Source organism: Lepeophtheirus salmonis, chromosome 2, assembly GCF_016086655.4.
Source record: "Lepeophtheirus salmonis chromosome 2, UVic_Lsal_1.4, whole genome shotgun sequence".
Classification (NCBI taxonomy): domain Eukaryota; kingdom Metazoa; phylum Arthropoda; class Copepoda; order Siphonostomatoida; family Caligidae; genus Lepeophtheirus; species Lepeophtheirus salmonis.
The window spans coordinates 36,767,588-36,782,281 of NC_052132.2; the positions used below are offsets into that span (position 1 = coordinate 36,767,588).

The following is a 14,694-nucleotide window of genomic DNA, read 5'->3' on the forward strand; positions in this document are numbered from 1 at the left end:
TAACTAATTATTTATTCAGGAGTCAAATCGAACATAAGGTTTCCAAATTAATGAATCCATCAAAAACATCAGTTTAAATAATCTATTCAATAGTTTTGAAAATTTACTTTAGAAGACCCTTTAAGAAAATCTACTTTGATTTTAAATTGTATACATCCAGTCAATCCATCATTTTTGCCTGAATAACTTTAAGGATTTCAAATATTAGACCAAAATTTAAAAATTGTTTAAAAACCCACGTGTTGTGCTTAAAAAATTGCGAATATGACAAATAATTATACCCTTATAATTGTACATGGGTTTAACAAGGGAATTTTTTATTAAAAATTATGTCTTTTATCACCACAGGTTGCGTGATTTGAGCTAGTACTCCTCCAGATACTATCATTCATATCATATTTTTACTTTTTATTTCAAAACGTTCAGAGCCCTAAAAGAGTTACGTCACGAGATTTCAGCGTGACAGATATCAAATGTCCCAAAAAGAACTTAATACAATAAATGAATACTAAAAAATAACTTTATTGAGCTTAATTATTATGAAAAAATGAAATAATTACTATCATAATCATTTCTTTAACTTACTTAATTTCGCATACACATTCTTCGTCTTCCGAGCTATTTTATTTTCTTTGATAATCACAGTTTGCATTCGTAAATGTATGTGCATTCTTATACTAACATACTTAGACACAATAAAAAATAAATTTTATGACATTTTGCGACATTTATAGACAACTTAATTAATGGAACCGCTACTTCAGTTATTGAGTTTACATTTTTTTTTCATTGTTTTGAATTGATTTGAATTGATTTACATAAGATTTGAATAAAGTCTCTATTTTTGCAAATTGATCCAAACAGTTCTTGGCACAATAGATTAAATGAACAACATATAGTTCCTCAACGAATCTTAACTGAAGTGAATTCTCAATTGTTTTATTAGACAGAGAGGCGGATTTTGGAATGTGAAGACTTGCAACTTAAAAATTTTATATGGTTTGAATTAAATACCGAAGAGAGGGGCATTTTTAAAGACTTAAACTTTGATTCTGCGTCCCAAATTTTGACATCTTTCTCCTTCAACATCTTCTTTAATTCCTTTATTTCTGCTTCATAGACTCCAAGTTGGATTTGTATGTTATTTCCTTTAGCTGTTTTACCTCAGGAGAAATATCTGTAATACAACATACAATTATTATTTTCTAATGATAAAGTAACTAATGCAAAAAAAAATATAAGAAGTTTCATCTTCTAGTGTTGATGAAATTAGATTCATGTCCACTAAGTCTATTTCTCTATTTTCAGAAGTAGGAGGTTCCAAATAAGGAGTAAAGTATGTATAATCCTGAAATTGTGCAATCTTTTTTTACCTGAAATTCGAAATAAAAAAGTTGCTTGAGATTTCCTTCATTATTAAATTTTCTTAGCATCAGCATTGTTCTCCCGAATGAAAATGGCTTTGTTGGAGTTTTTGGTGAGCCTTGGAACTTTAGGTTTTAGATGTTTAAACAATATTGGAATGGCTTGAGAGTTGGAATTCCTTATTTCTTCAAAATGTTTAGAACACAATCGATAATTATATTATGGTTTCCAAAGATTTCATTTCATTTATAGGACTCATTGCCTTCCAAGGAATTTGTCCCTTGAAATGAAAAAAGTGTCATCCCCTCAGCTCAAGAACGATTCCTGTAATCCAAGGCGCACGACAAGATGACATCCTTGGAGTATTTTAACAAAATTTACCGCCTTTGTAGAGTTCTTCACCTAAAAAATATTATTAAATTTTGAATGTTTGGGGCCATAACTCAAACACATGAGGAAGTCAACTATGGTCAAAGCAGATAGCCCGGTGATATAACTCTACCCATAGGGCTCTGAACACGGCGCTACTTCGCTAACACAAAAATACCCTATGTATTTTGTTGTCACCTGTCGACTCCCTCTTCTCCATTGATACGTAATTGATTGGTAAAATGGCCAATATATATATTATATAAACGACGAGCGATCAACAAGATATTGTATTCCTACTCTTTTGGAAACAAAGTAATAACTAATAAGTTATTCTATACTGATGCTCCTTTTCCAAAGAGCAAGAATCCAATTTCTTGTTGATCTTTCGTCGTTTATATAGTATATATATTGGCCATTTTATTACTTCTATAATGAAATTTTGACTCTTTTTTCATAGAAATAATATAATAACTAATCATAACCAAGGTTAATAGAAATACAAGGTTATAACCAAGGGTAGCTATAGTCTGGGATAACCACCAATTTTTTACCTGTTCAAGCATAGTACAAAAAACAAAAAAGATTAATAAATTCAATAGAGCTGAAATATCATCAAAAAATTATGAATAACCAAATACGATATATTTGAGCAGTATTTTTTTATATATTCCCTTAAACTGAAACCTTTTAATACAACGTGAGGTATAATTCTGCATTATCAATTATATAACTAATGAATAACAAAAATTACTCTTAATCAAAGTGTGGAATATATTTTTAGGATTTAAAAGGGGTTATCAAAAATATTCAAATAAAGTTTATTTTTGGAAGACACAGAGGATAATTTAGCAGCTTTTCTTCGTTGATATGATGTTAATTATTTTATCCGTTTCAGACTTGAACGAATTTCATCATTTCTTGACCTTACAAAGTTCCTGATAGTGACATTGAGTACTTTGCATGAAATCTTGCACAATAAATCCTGGTACTAGTAACCAGATTCATATTTTTTATCTAAAAGTGAGAATGCACTTTCATTCCCATTAATTTTTTGGTTCATCACACAATTGAAAATATTAGTAGCAGAGGAAGCGTTAAACTTTTTTATTAAATCTCGGCTCATCGACTTCTTAGGAAGTTGTTTATGTAGCAAATTGACAAAGAGGCACATTCGAAGGGTTAATAAGTCCTCCTCTAATCAACTAAGTTAAAATGTTTTATCAGCATCTTCTTCAGTGGTAGCTTGAATATTATTGACATCGAAGGAACTGTCTTTGATTAAAAGATCCTTGGAGCTGGAACAAGAATTTTTTTTTAGAGACCGATTTTGCAATGAACACACCGATGCAGTAAAGAGTAGCATTGAGATCGGTATTTTCATTGGTAAACCCAATTTCGGTGTTACAGATATTAAATACCAAATCTAAGTCTCCTTCACATTCTAATTCAATGGTGTCTTCAAATATTCCGGACAACTCGGTTATTGGAACTTTAGAATATTTTCAAAGAGCTCTAAAGCGAAGTGTTTTTTTCTGCTTGAAGAAGTTGTCTAATTGAGATGAAATAGTTTTCCCCTGCCATCCAAAAGAACGGTACCTTTGCTTTTTCTTTTAAGTTATTAAATGCATCTTTAATAAGAAATTCTTCTTTTTCTAGTTCAATGTTTTTTAAAAGAGACAAAATGTTTAGAATTTGCTAAGTATCTGTAAGCATTACATATTTCTTAACTAAGTGCTTAAGACGATGAATATGTACAATGGAACCTTGGAGAAAAGCTTTGAAGCTCAGATTTTCTTTCTATAATGATTTCTTTTTCTATCACAGGGAGTCCATTTTCACCCTCACAAAATTGGAGAATATCTATATTTTTGGGTTTGATTTGAAGAATTTGAAATCCGCTGGGTTGAGAAATGTTCCCTTCTGAAATGAAGGAAAAGAAACCGTGACTTTCAACTAGACCGTTCTTGAATCAATAAGTGATTCTAAACAAAAAACAGAGATGGTACCCAGATTCATGAATTAACTTTCAATGAGGAGCTGACAGTTTCAAATGGAAGGATTTTTTCAGCTTTGAAAAAATCTTTAGACGCTGAATCTATCCTTTCTTATTCTTTCTCAAAGAGAGAAGCAGAAGTGGCCGTAGATGATCTTCTTGATGTTGAAGGAGTGGATAGATAAATGGGTAAGTTGGGCTATATGAAAGGAACTGCATCTTCTTATAAGTGAGACTTCGACGCTTTCCCATCAGGGGTTTCCTTTTTCTTTCTACTGAGATTCCTATCCCAAGACTAATAAGTGAAATCATCGGGTCGAAAATGAAGCGAACATACAACTATAACCTTTTTTAATCTTTTCGATAATCTGATGGCATGAATCCACTTTTGTCTTCGAATGGGATTCGCCGGGAGCCGGAGGGTTGAAACATGAGGCGGGATTTTCTTCCCCGGTTGACACGCAACACAACCAGGTACAACATAGGTGTTTGTCATGGTTAATAAATCACCTTAATAATTAACTAAAGTATCTTTCGAAGAATTCAAATGGATGCCGCTGGAATTAAAATAGTACTCACGTTATAGTCAACTTTTGAAGAGAAGAAGAAGGAATATTTCCTATACTCGTACTACACCGGAAGAGTAGAGGAAAAAAGGAAAAATTGGGACTATTCCAGTTATATCGCCTTCCTTAGTTGTAACATTACGCGTATGCGACTGATGTGAGACTTCCACCACGCTTTCTAATATTGACGTCATAGTGTATGAGTGGTTTTGTGTTTTTGTCAAAATCTGTCTTTCTTGCCCAGCAGTCAGTAAGATACATCAAATTGAAAATTCTAGCAATAGTAACGTCATAGCCTATGATTGGCTGCGTGTTTTGTCAAAATATGCCCAGCAGACGTTATAATACATCAGATTAAAAATTCTAGCAAGCCCGATTACATGATGGAATACCTTATATTTCTATTAACATTGATCATAATTAAGGTTGATAATTTTGGTAAAGATACAAAAGCGTGCGATGGGAAGGGAAGAAATACTTATGGTATCATTGTCCATTGACTAAAATAATAAACATCTTCCTCTATCAAGAACGTTATCAATTCCCGCCTTTATTATTCAATATTAATATAATATTAGATGCTGATAGTCGATAGAGAACTGAATAAATTGCCTAAAATAACGTCTCCTTCGGTCTGGATTTCTGAAAATGGAGACCCAGGAATTTGGAAATACTTACCGAACGAGAAACAGATGGCTTGTCGGATTTGTTGATATAAATGTGCCTTCAGTCCCCTGTCTAGAATTAAACGCCACTCAATTTCCTCATCTCATATCAAGAGCATGGATATTCATCTATAAAATCAAGTTAATGATAAATACACCAAGTCAGACTTACTCTGATCTCACAAAGATGCTTATTGCATGTAATTTACCCTCATAAAAAAAACAAATACAGGAGCTAATGTTACGGTGTTTTCGAAATCATACATAAAGACACTGAAAGTAAAAACAATGGAAAAGTTGGTACCAGCAAGAGATCCAAATGGGAATCTAATAGAAATGGAAGGCGGATCGTGGATTGAGTTTGAATGTGGAGAAAGAAAACTAAAGGGAAGAGTAATTTTTGGAAATGTAAAGAGACCCCTACTGGGATATAGCAAAATTATGGGTTTAAAGTTAATTAAAAAAAGCAATTGATAATTTGGAATTTCCGAGCATTCCGGGAGAATATAAAGTAGAACTAAGGAAAGAAGCAATCCCATGGGGCGAATCGGTAGCAAGGAAAGTTCCAATACCTGTGTATGATTTAGTAAAAGAGGAAATAAAAAAATTAGAAAATTATGGTATCATTGAAAAAGTTATTCACACAACGGATTGGTGTTCACCTATTGTAGTTGTAAAGAAGGTTGTGGGAATACGTTTATGTGTGGATTATCAAAAACTGAATAAATATATTCGGATTCCTAGGTATCCAATAGGTTCGTGTCACAGCATAATAGCTCGAATAAAAGGAGGTTATTTTTCAAAGTTGGATACAGTTATGGGATTCCATCATATTCGTTTAGAGGAAAAGAGTAGTCTCCTCAATACATTTATCACTCCCATAGGGAGCTATAAATTCAAACGTCTCCCGTTCGGAATTTCCAGTGGACCAGAGGCTTTCCAGGCGAAACTGTGCCAATTATTAGATTCTGTTGAAGGCGTGCATGTACATATCGATGAAATTTTGATCACTGGGATTGATAAGGAGTCCCACGATAACAGGCTAAAGAAAGTACAAGATATTCTAAAGAGATATATAGTCCAGCTGAATGAGGATAAGTGTATCTTAGGAGTTACTGAAGTAAGATTTTTGGGTTACGTGATATCAGCAGATGGAATCAAGGTTGATCCTGGAAGAATAAGAGCAACTCAAGAGGCAAGAGCACCGACAAAAGTGGGAGAGTTGAGATCATATTTGGGAATGGTAAATCAAATTCCAAAGTTTGTTCCTAATATAACGGAATTGACGACACCACTTCGCGCTTTCTTTAAAAAAAAAGTTCATTATGTATGGGACAAGCCGCATGAAGAATGCTTCAAGAAAATTCAAAGTGAACTTTCGAAAAAAGACTAGCTGGGAAGATACGACAGAAAGGAAGAGCATCGTTTGAATACAGATGCGTTTGCACATGGTTAAGGTGCAGTGCTGTACCAGAACAAAGGAGAAGGATGGATCCCCATTTCGTATGCAAGTCGGACTCTGACAGAAGCTGAGAAGAGGTATGCTCCTGTAGAAAAGGAAGCTCTGGCAGTGGTTTGGGCTTGCGAATCTTTTGCCGAATTTATTTGAGGGAAGAAATTTCAAATTGAGACGGATCATTAGCCATTAGAGTGTCTTTTGGGAAGTAGACCATTACCTGATTTGCCTCTAAGAATGTATACAGAGGCACTATTATGATATTAGGTACATCCCGGGAGAAACGCAACATATAGCGGATTTTTTTTAGTGAAAGAGGGAAGAATGCTTTAAAGGATAGTCATCCGTCGTCAGACAAAAGGATTGAAGCTGATATTACTTATATTACCTTAGGAATAATCGATGGCATACCAGCATCTAACAAGCGTTTAATTGAAATAGCATGGTTGACTATGGAAGATCCGGTGCTGCGGAAAGTTGTAGAATATGTAGAGAAAGGGTGGCTTGAAAATATTAGCTAAATTCCAGAGGAAATTAGACCGTTTTATCAATATCATGATAACATTTTTGGTTGGGGTAATTTCGTTGTTTACGGAGAGAGAATATTAATACCTTTGGAATTACGGTGGGATATACTACATCACTTGTATGAAGGTCATTTGGGCATAAGTAAAACAAAGTTACGGGTGAAGGAGTCCGTACTCTGGCTGGGGTTGAATCGACAAATAGAACAGACGATATATTCATGTGGAAAGTGCCCGAAGTTTGAAAGCAAGAGAAAGATACATTTGATACGTAGTGAGTGGCAATCAGGACCATGGGAACTTGTTGCTTGTGATTTATTTGTTTCAAAGAAAAGACTAATAGTACTGGACTATTACAGTAGATACATCGAAATGGAAGAGCTTAAGAGTCAAAGGTCCACATCAATAGTAGGAGTACTGAAGTCATTATTTGCTAGACATGGTATTCCTGAGACATTGGTTTCAAACAATGGGCCATGTTTTACGAGTCGGGAGTTTTCGGATTTTGCAAAGGAAGGGGGGAGGGCTTAATCAGATTTTCTCATGTCCAAAACAGCCACACCAGAATGGGTTAGCTGAAAGGGGCGTGCAAACCGTAAAGAACTTCTTGAAAAAAAATCAAGATCTAGAAGACGCATTACTGGCATACATTGCAAAATGGAAAATCACCTGCTCAGCTCCTCATTAATAGGGAGCTCAGAACAAAGGTGAAAAGGATGATAAGGAATCCGGATGATGAGGAACTGAGAAAAATTGAGGAACAGCAACGAAAGGCTAATGAAAATTATTATAATGAACATCATTGAGTGGTTCAAAAAATAAGCTTGGAGAGAGGGGACATCGTAAAGGTACCAGACCTAAACAGAGAGGGATACATCGAAAAGAGGAATGGGAGAAGGTTGAGCGTAAGAATAGGTAATTAACAATTGGGTGATAATTTTGGTAAGAATACAAAATGCGAGGAGAAAAGAAGAATTACTTATGGCATCATTGATTAAATAATATACATCTTCTTCTAATCTTCACGATTGAACGTTATCATTCCTGCCTTTATTATTAATATAATAATATTAGATGGGGATAGTCGATAGAGAACTGAATAAAATGCCTAAAATAAGTCTGGATTTCTGAAAATGGAGGCCTATCCTGTGAATTTGGAAAATACTTACCGGATGAGAAACAGATGGTTTGTCGGATTTGTCGATATAAATGTGCCTTTATGTTAGAATTACACGCCACTCATTATCCTCATCTCATAACTAGAGTATGGATATTCATCTATAAAATCAATTTAACGATGAATACATCAAGTCAACTTTAACTCTGATTTCACAAGGATGCTTAATGTAATATTTTTATCCATTGCTAATCATCTACGTTCAAAAAATTTATGGAGAAATACAAGGGTAAAATATCCCTTTGAGGAACCATCATTAAATAATGGAGGATGTTGTTACTGATGTCATTTATAGAAATACATATAAAATGTTTTGAGTCATCCACCCAAATGACGATCAAGTTATCAGTAAAAAGTATTTACGAATATCGAAATGGAACTCTGAATTTTGTACTATCTCACAGTAAGTATTCGTTTTTTTTAAATCTAACCATAAAATATGATTCTATTTTAGCTAAACATATCAAGAATTATGATACACAACTCAGTAAAGGGCAAAAACAACTGCTTAAATGGTCACAACAACGGGGGTAGTAGCTTTGGATGGTTTGCAACAAGTTTGTCTGAGACTACTTACTTCGTTTTAAGACTTGGGTATGATAATTAGGTTTTCCAATATTACATAGTCATTAAATATTACTTTTTATCACTTAAAGGCTTAGCTATGGTTGATGGGCTCCAAGAAATGGTGTTCAGAAAACTCATAAAAGGCAAAAACAACTGTTTAAATGGTCACAACAACGAGGGTAGTTACATTGGGTGTTGCATTATAATTAACAATTGTGTATATCCTTCATGATAATAGTATGTTGTTATATAAGCATACCTAAATAACGGGGGGAAATATTTTTTGATGCTCTTAATAAGGAGTAATATCGCCGGACATTACTACATAATTAGCTTTTGCTCTAAATCTTTAAGATGAATTTATTTCTAACATTTTTTTATTAATATATTTATTGTCTAATTTTATGATTTTGACATTTACTTTATTATGAATAATTAGTTAGATCTCATCGGTAGAGATATATCTATCCTGTGCACAATTGTATATAGCAACTTCCACATGAAGAAGAGGGGTGATTATCTTTTTGATTAAACTCTACGTCTCGCTTGTGTATTGCAACCTAAAGTTATGACATATTTAACTGAATTCCGATGTTAGAACAAGAAAAAATTATCTGGATCAATCTATTATTTCAATATTCTTTATTTATAATTTATTATTATTAATAGTTATATGATTTTAATTGTTTAATTTTGTATATTTAACTTAAATGTTTAATGGTTTATTTTTTAGTATGTAGATTATAATTAAAGCCTTCTTTTTAAACTTTGAGCTTCAAATATATTTCAAATACTCTACTTTGTCGTTTCATTAGCTATTATTCTGAGAATAAGGTTCATAATGAATTACAATTTCATGGAGTGTGACGTTTTCAAATCTACTGTAACGGATAAAAACGTCGAAGTCAATTATACGTAGTATATCTTCATTAAACATTTTGCTAATAAATACATTCGTTATACCCTCAAAAATCATAATAAAGCAGGCAGATGATAATCACATCAGTATTTTAAACAATGATACCATATGTCTTTTTTCCCCCTCCTCCTCGCACGTTTTTCTCTACAATATTATCAACTATAAGAATAGGAAAGCAAGCCTACGTCAAAACTCTGGCACAAGTACGAAAGGTGGAGTTTTGAAGGAAGAAAGGATGAATTGTTTATATTTGTATTACAAAAAAAATGAAATTATGAAATTAACAGCCAAAATCATTCTGTTAGAAAAAGAAAGAATTTATCAGAAAAAAGTAAGTCTGCTAAATGAATTAATAAGATTCGATCATTAAATTCATAAATTTTGATAGAATTCCAATTTATAAATTAATAAATATGCCAAGTGAAGTTGTAAAAAATCTATTTTATTCCTCTAATTTTTTCTACAAGTTTTATATAAATCATACAATTTCATTGATTGATTTGTTGATTATTGAAATATTCAGAAGTTGATGATTGGATCACATCCATATTTAATTAATCTCTTGGGTTCTAAAATTGAAACAGTTTTTATAAGATTAATTTAGTGTAATACTAAAAGTAGTACTATACTACATTCCTTGATATCGTCATGGAGGCACCTCATAATCTGGAGGCAGCTCAAACATGATCCAATGGCCTTTGAAAGTTAAACATTATTGCGTTGACGTTAATCCGTCTCTGTTAAGTATTATAAATAATAAGCATTTATAAATTATGATAATAATTGAAAAACAACCTACGGAAGAGAATTGATGGCTTGCCGATTTTGTATGTTTCCTCGCTGTCAATAAAAAGAACGCTTTATAATTTTAATGGTAGGTTTATTTTAACAGTGAGGGACATTTGATTATATGAACAAAACAAAAGTGTTTTGAGGGGAAAAAATCCCCTTCGTCAAGCATTGGGGTGGAAACATTATTTTTTTGGGTGTGTTTCTCTGCGAAGGGGAGATGACAACTTTATCACATCGACTGGAGGATGAACCATCCTCGGGAAAATCATGGGAGACAACCTGTTTACCTCAGGGCAGGGAACTGAAAATGGATCTTCTAGCACGGCAATGTGAATAACCCAAAACTTACGACCATGGCAACAAAGCAGTGACTAAAAAAGAAGAAACACATTAAGGTTGCATTAGTTGCCATTCTCAGTCTCCAGACATCAATCTCATCGAAAATCTTTATAAGCGGGCAAACTTGCAAAATCGACAAGAGATCAAATATTTATTTTTCTAAACAGTAGATTTATATATTATTTATTAATATTCATTGGGAATACGACCTATTCTATTCAACCATAGAATGCTTAGAATGGAGTCTTTCTTACCAGTTATAACCCAAAATGATTATCGTTGAAAGTAATATTCTATTTATTTTAGATTTTTTGCCAAAATTTTATTAACTAACAATAAATTAAGAATTATTCTCACTCAAATAAAATAGTCATTACACTTACTAAAAAAGTGTAACACAACTTCTTGAATATTAGGGCGTGTAAAATATAATGCAGACTCCAATACTAAAGTACTCCCTAGTTAGGTCAAGGACTATTTCTTCTAGGAATCCTTGGTTAGGTATGTTAAAAACATAGACGGCGCTTCAAATACTTTTATTGTCATAAATGTTTATTCTAAAAATGATAATTTATTACAATAATTATATGAATTTAGAGATGTCAATAGGTTAATAAAGTCTTTTGAAACAAATTATTTAATGAAGTATATTAACATTTTATTCCAATTTTTAAATTTAAATATAATTTTATTTAGCCTTTCAAAATACTAATGATGGATTTAGGAGTTTATTTTGATTATACTTCAATTCTAGAATCAATTATTAGTTATTCTTAAATTAAATAAGGTTCGCGAGTATGCTTCGAATGTTGGCTCCTTGAATTATCTCACTTTCACGTTTTCCCAAATGATAAATTTTATGCCTGCATAAAATTTTGAAATAAATTTAATTACTCTGAATAGACGGTTGGATTCAGAAGATGAATTAAATACTTTATCATTAATAAATTGAAAGGTCTATTTTTTTCTTTAAAATAAAACCTACATTTTTTACAATGGCTATCATCACAGCTGTATGTAGCTGATCTAATTAAACGTTTTGAAATCTAAGCTCCTCTCGTTCCAAACATTCTTCAAATTGTCAGGCTTAATATGTTGATTTGCGGTTTCTTTTTTTACCATGCTCAAAATGCTTCCTATTAGCATCTCTGACAATGCTTTCTCCCTTCACTTATCTATAGAGTTGTATTAAACGTGTCCAAGAAAGCGGGAGGGTTTTTTTAGTTTTTAATCACTGATCTATACATAATTTTAAAGTTGTTGTCATTATTATTTAATTTCTGAATTCTTGCTCATGAAAGACGAGAAGTAACAATGATGCTTTGCTTAGGAGTTATAAGTGTCAGTCTTTGATGGACTAGGAGTAGAATTGAGGATCGACATCGGAGTAATTCCAGTCTATGTATCGCCAGATATCGTCTTTTTCTTTTATTTTACATACCTGTAGGGTATGTTTTAATACATCATTGCTTCTCTACCAGCACCATTCCCATGGGAGTTTGTACTCTCGGAGCCACGCTGATGAACGGTGAAAAAGACTGGATCGATTATATAAAAGACAGAAAGGGGAAGAAAAATGAGTGATTAATTTGGAATGCAGTACTTGGAATAATCCAACACTACTATTTATCATTGATAGTGATGAAAATCGTGTGTATAGTAGGCATGTCTAAAAAAAGAAGGAAAACGAAAATGAACATGGTAACCATGATAATTTGAAGAATGTTTGGGAGGAGATCAGCTACAATCAGCTGTGACAAGGGAGAAGGGGGAGAACAAAATAAACAATGAATTACTCCAATGTCGATCCTCAAAGCTACTCTGAGTCCAATACGGACTTACAATTACAACTCTGCAATAAATCCTCAAGGTTACTCTCGTCTTTTATGAACAGACACGAATGTTCAATTAAGTTTTGAATCTACTTAGGGAAGGAAGTTCACTACACAGGAATTAAATAATAATGACAACTGCTATGAAAAAGAAAATTCATTTTTCAGATTACCAATTAAAAAAAAACGTGCCATCTAAAAAATACACACTATTTACATCACTGATCATTGACATCAAGTAGTATTAAATGCAAGTATTTATTAAGTCTTTTTTATTTTTTTAAATTTCAAACTTTGATGCCCCCAGATGGTATTGCTTTCAACTATGATGCACTTTATAAATACATTTTATAGTGCGTTTTCCCTCGCGTAATAAATTGAATCATAATTGAAGGAGACACTATTTTTGGGGATCAAAGTTGATATTTTTACTAAATAAAATGAACAAATTTCCAATAAATCTTCATTAAACTTCATCACAGGGCTCTATGAATAAAAAATGAGTTAACAACTGCATTTAGTGATGGACTGTTCTAAAAAGACTCCAGTTCTATAAGTCCGGTCCTTATAAATATTTCAGTCCTGGGAAGGGTCCTTATTGGTCTTTTAAGGTAACTACAATAGCTAAAATGACGTAGTTACTCACTGGGATCTAGGAAAACTCGCCCTTTGAAAATTTTCCGTGAGATTACTAGCCCTGATAAATCTCGCCGGGCGGAAAAATTGCCTTCCTTTATTTAACATTAGTAATAATCTCATTACTGTAATGGCTAAAGTTGATAATCATGTAGAGAAAAACGCGAGCAAGGAGAAGGGGGGGGGGGGAAGACTTATGGTATCATTGTTTAAAATACTATGTGATTATCAGCTGCCCGTTTTATTATGATTTTTGAGGGTATAACGAAAGTATTTATTAGGAAAATGTTTTATGAAGATATACTACGATAATTGACTTAGACGTTTTTTATCCGTTACAGTAGATTTGAAAACGTCACACTCCATGAAATTGTAATTCATTATGAACCATATTCTCAGAATAATAACTAATGAAACGACAAAGTACAGTATTTCGAAATATATTTGAAGTTCCAAGTTTAAAAAAGAAGGCTTTAAATAAATATAATCTACATAATAAAAAATAAACCATCATACATTTATGTTAAATATACAGAATTAAACAATTTGAATCATGTAACTAATAATAACAATAAATTATAAATACAGAATATTGAAATAATAGATTGACAAAAATAATATTTTGTTGTTCTGACATCGGAGTTCAGTTAAATATGTTATAACTTTAAGCTGCTAAATACAAGCCCAACGTGGAGTTCAATCAAAAAGATAATCATCACCCCTTTTTCTTCATGTCGAAGTTGCTTTATACAATTGTGCACGCAGGATAGATATATCTCTACCGATGAGATCTAAATAATTATTAATAATAATGTAAATGTCAAAATCATAAAATTAGACAATAAATATACTAATAAAAATAAATGTTAGAATTAAATCCATCGTCAAGATTTAGAGCAAAAACTATTTATGTAGTAATGTCAGGCAATATTACTCCTTATTAAGCATCAAAAAAAAAAAATCCCCGTTATTTATGCTTATATAACAACATATCATGAAGGATACACACAATTACTAATTATAATGCTACACCCAATGCAACTATCCCCGTTGTTGTGACCATTTAGCAGTTGTTTTTGCCTTTTTATGAGCTTTTTGAACACCATTTCTTGGAGCTTATCAACCATAGCTAATCCTGAAGTGATAAAAAAGTAATATATATTGACTATATAATATTGGAAAACCTAATGATCATATCAAAGTCCTTAATTGAAGAAACTAGTGTCAGACAAACTAGTTGCGAACCATCCAAGCTACTACCCCATTTGTTGTGACCATTTAAGCAGTTGTTTTTGCCATTTAATGAGTTTTGTATCATAATTCTTGGTATTTTTAGCTAAAATAGAATAATATTTTATGGTTAGATTTAAAAAAAAATATGAATACTTACTGTTAGATGGTACAAAATTCAGAGTTCCATTTCAAAATTAATAAATATTTTATACTTTTTACTGATAACTTTGATCTTATGTAAAAGTGTTTTTTATGATT

The 14,694-nt window shown here is 32.2% G+C and overlaps 2 long non-coding RNA genes across 2 annotated transcripts; one reads left to right on the forward strand and one right to left on the reverse strand.

Annotated features, from left to right (window-relative positions):
• Positions 1–502: 502 nt before the first annotated feature.
• LOC121113828 (uncharacterized) lies at positions 503–2,101 on the reverse strand. The gene is made up of 2 exons (XR_005863118.2): positions 1,374–2,101; positions 503–1,177 (listed from the first exon to the last, which is right to left on the reverse strand). It is a non-coding gene; the product is annotated as an uncharacterized lncRNA (long non-coding RNA).
• A 6,340-nt stretch (positions 2,102–8,441) lies between these two features.
• On the forward strand, positions 8,442–9,400 carry LOC139907672 (uncharacterized). Its single transcript, XR_011784402.1, has 3 exons — positions 8,442–8,521; positions 8,573–8,712; positions 8,775–9,400. It is a non-coding gene; the product is annotated as an uncharacterized lncRNA (long non-coding RNA).
• Positions 9,401–14,694: the final 5,294 nt, after the last annotated feature.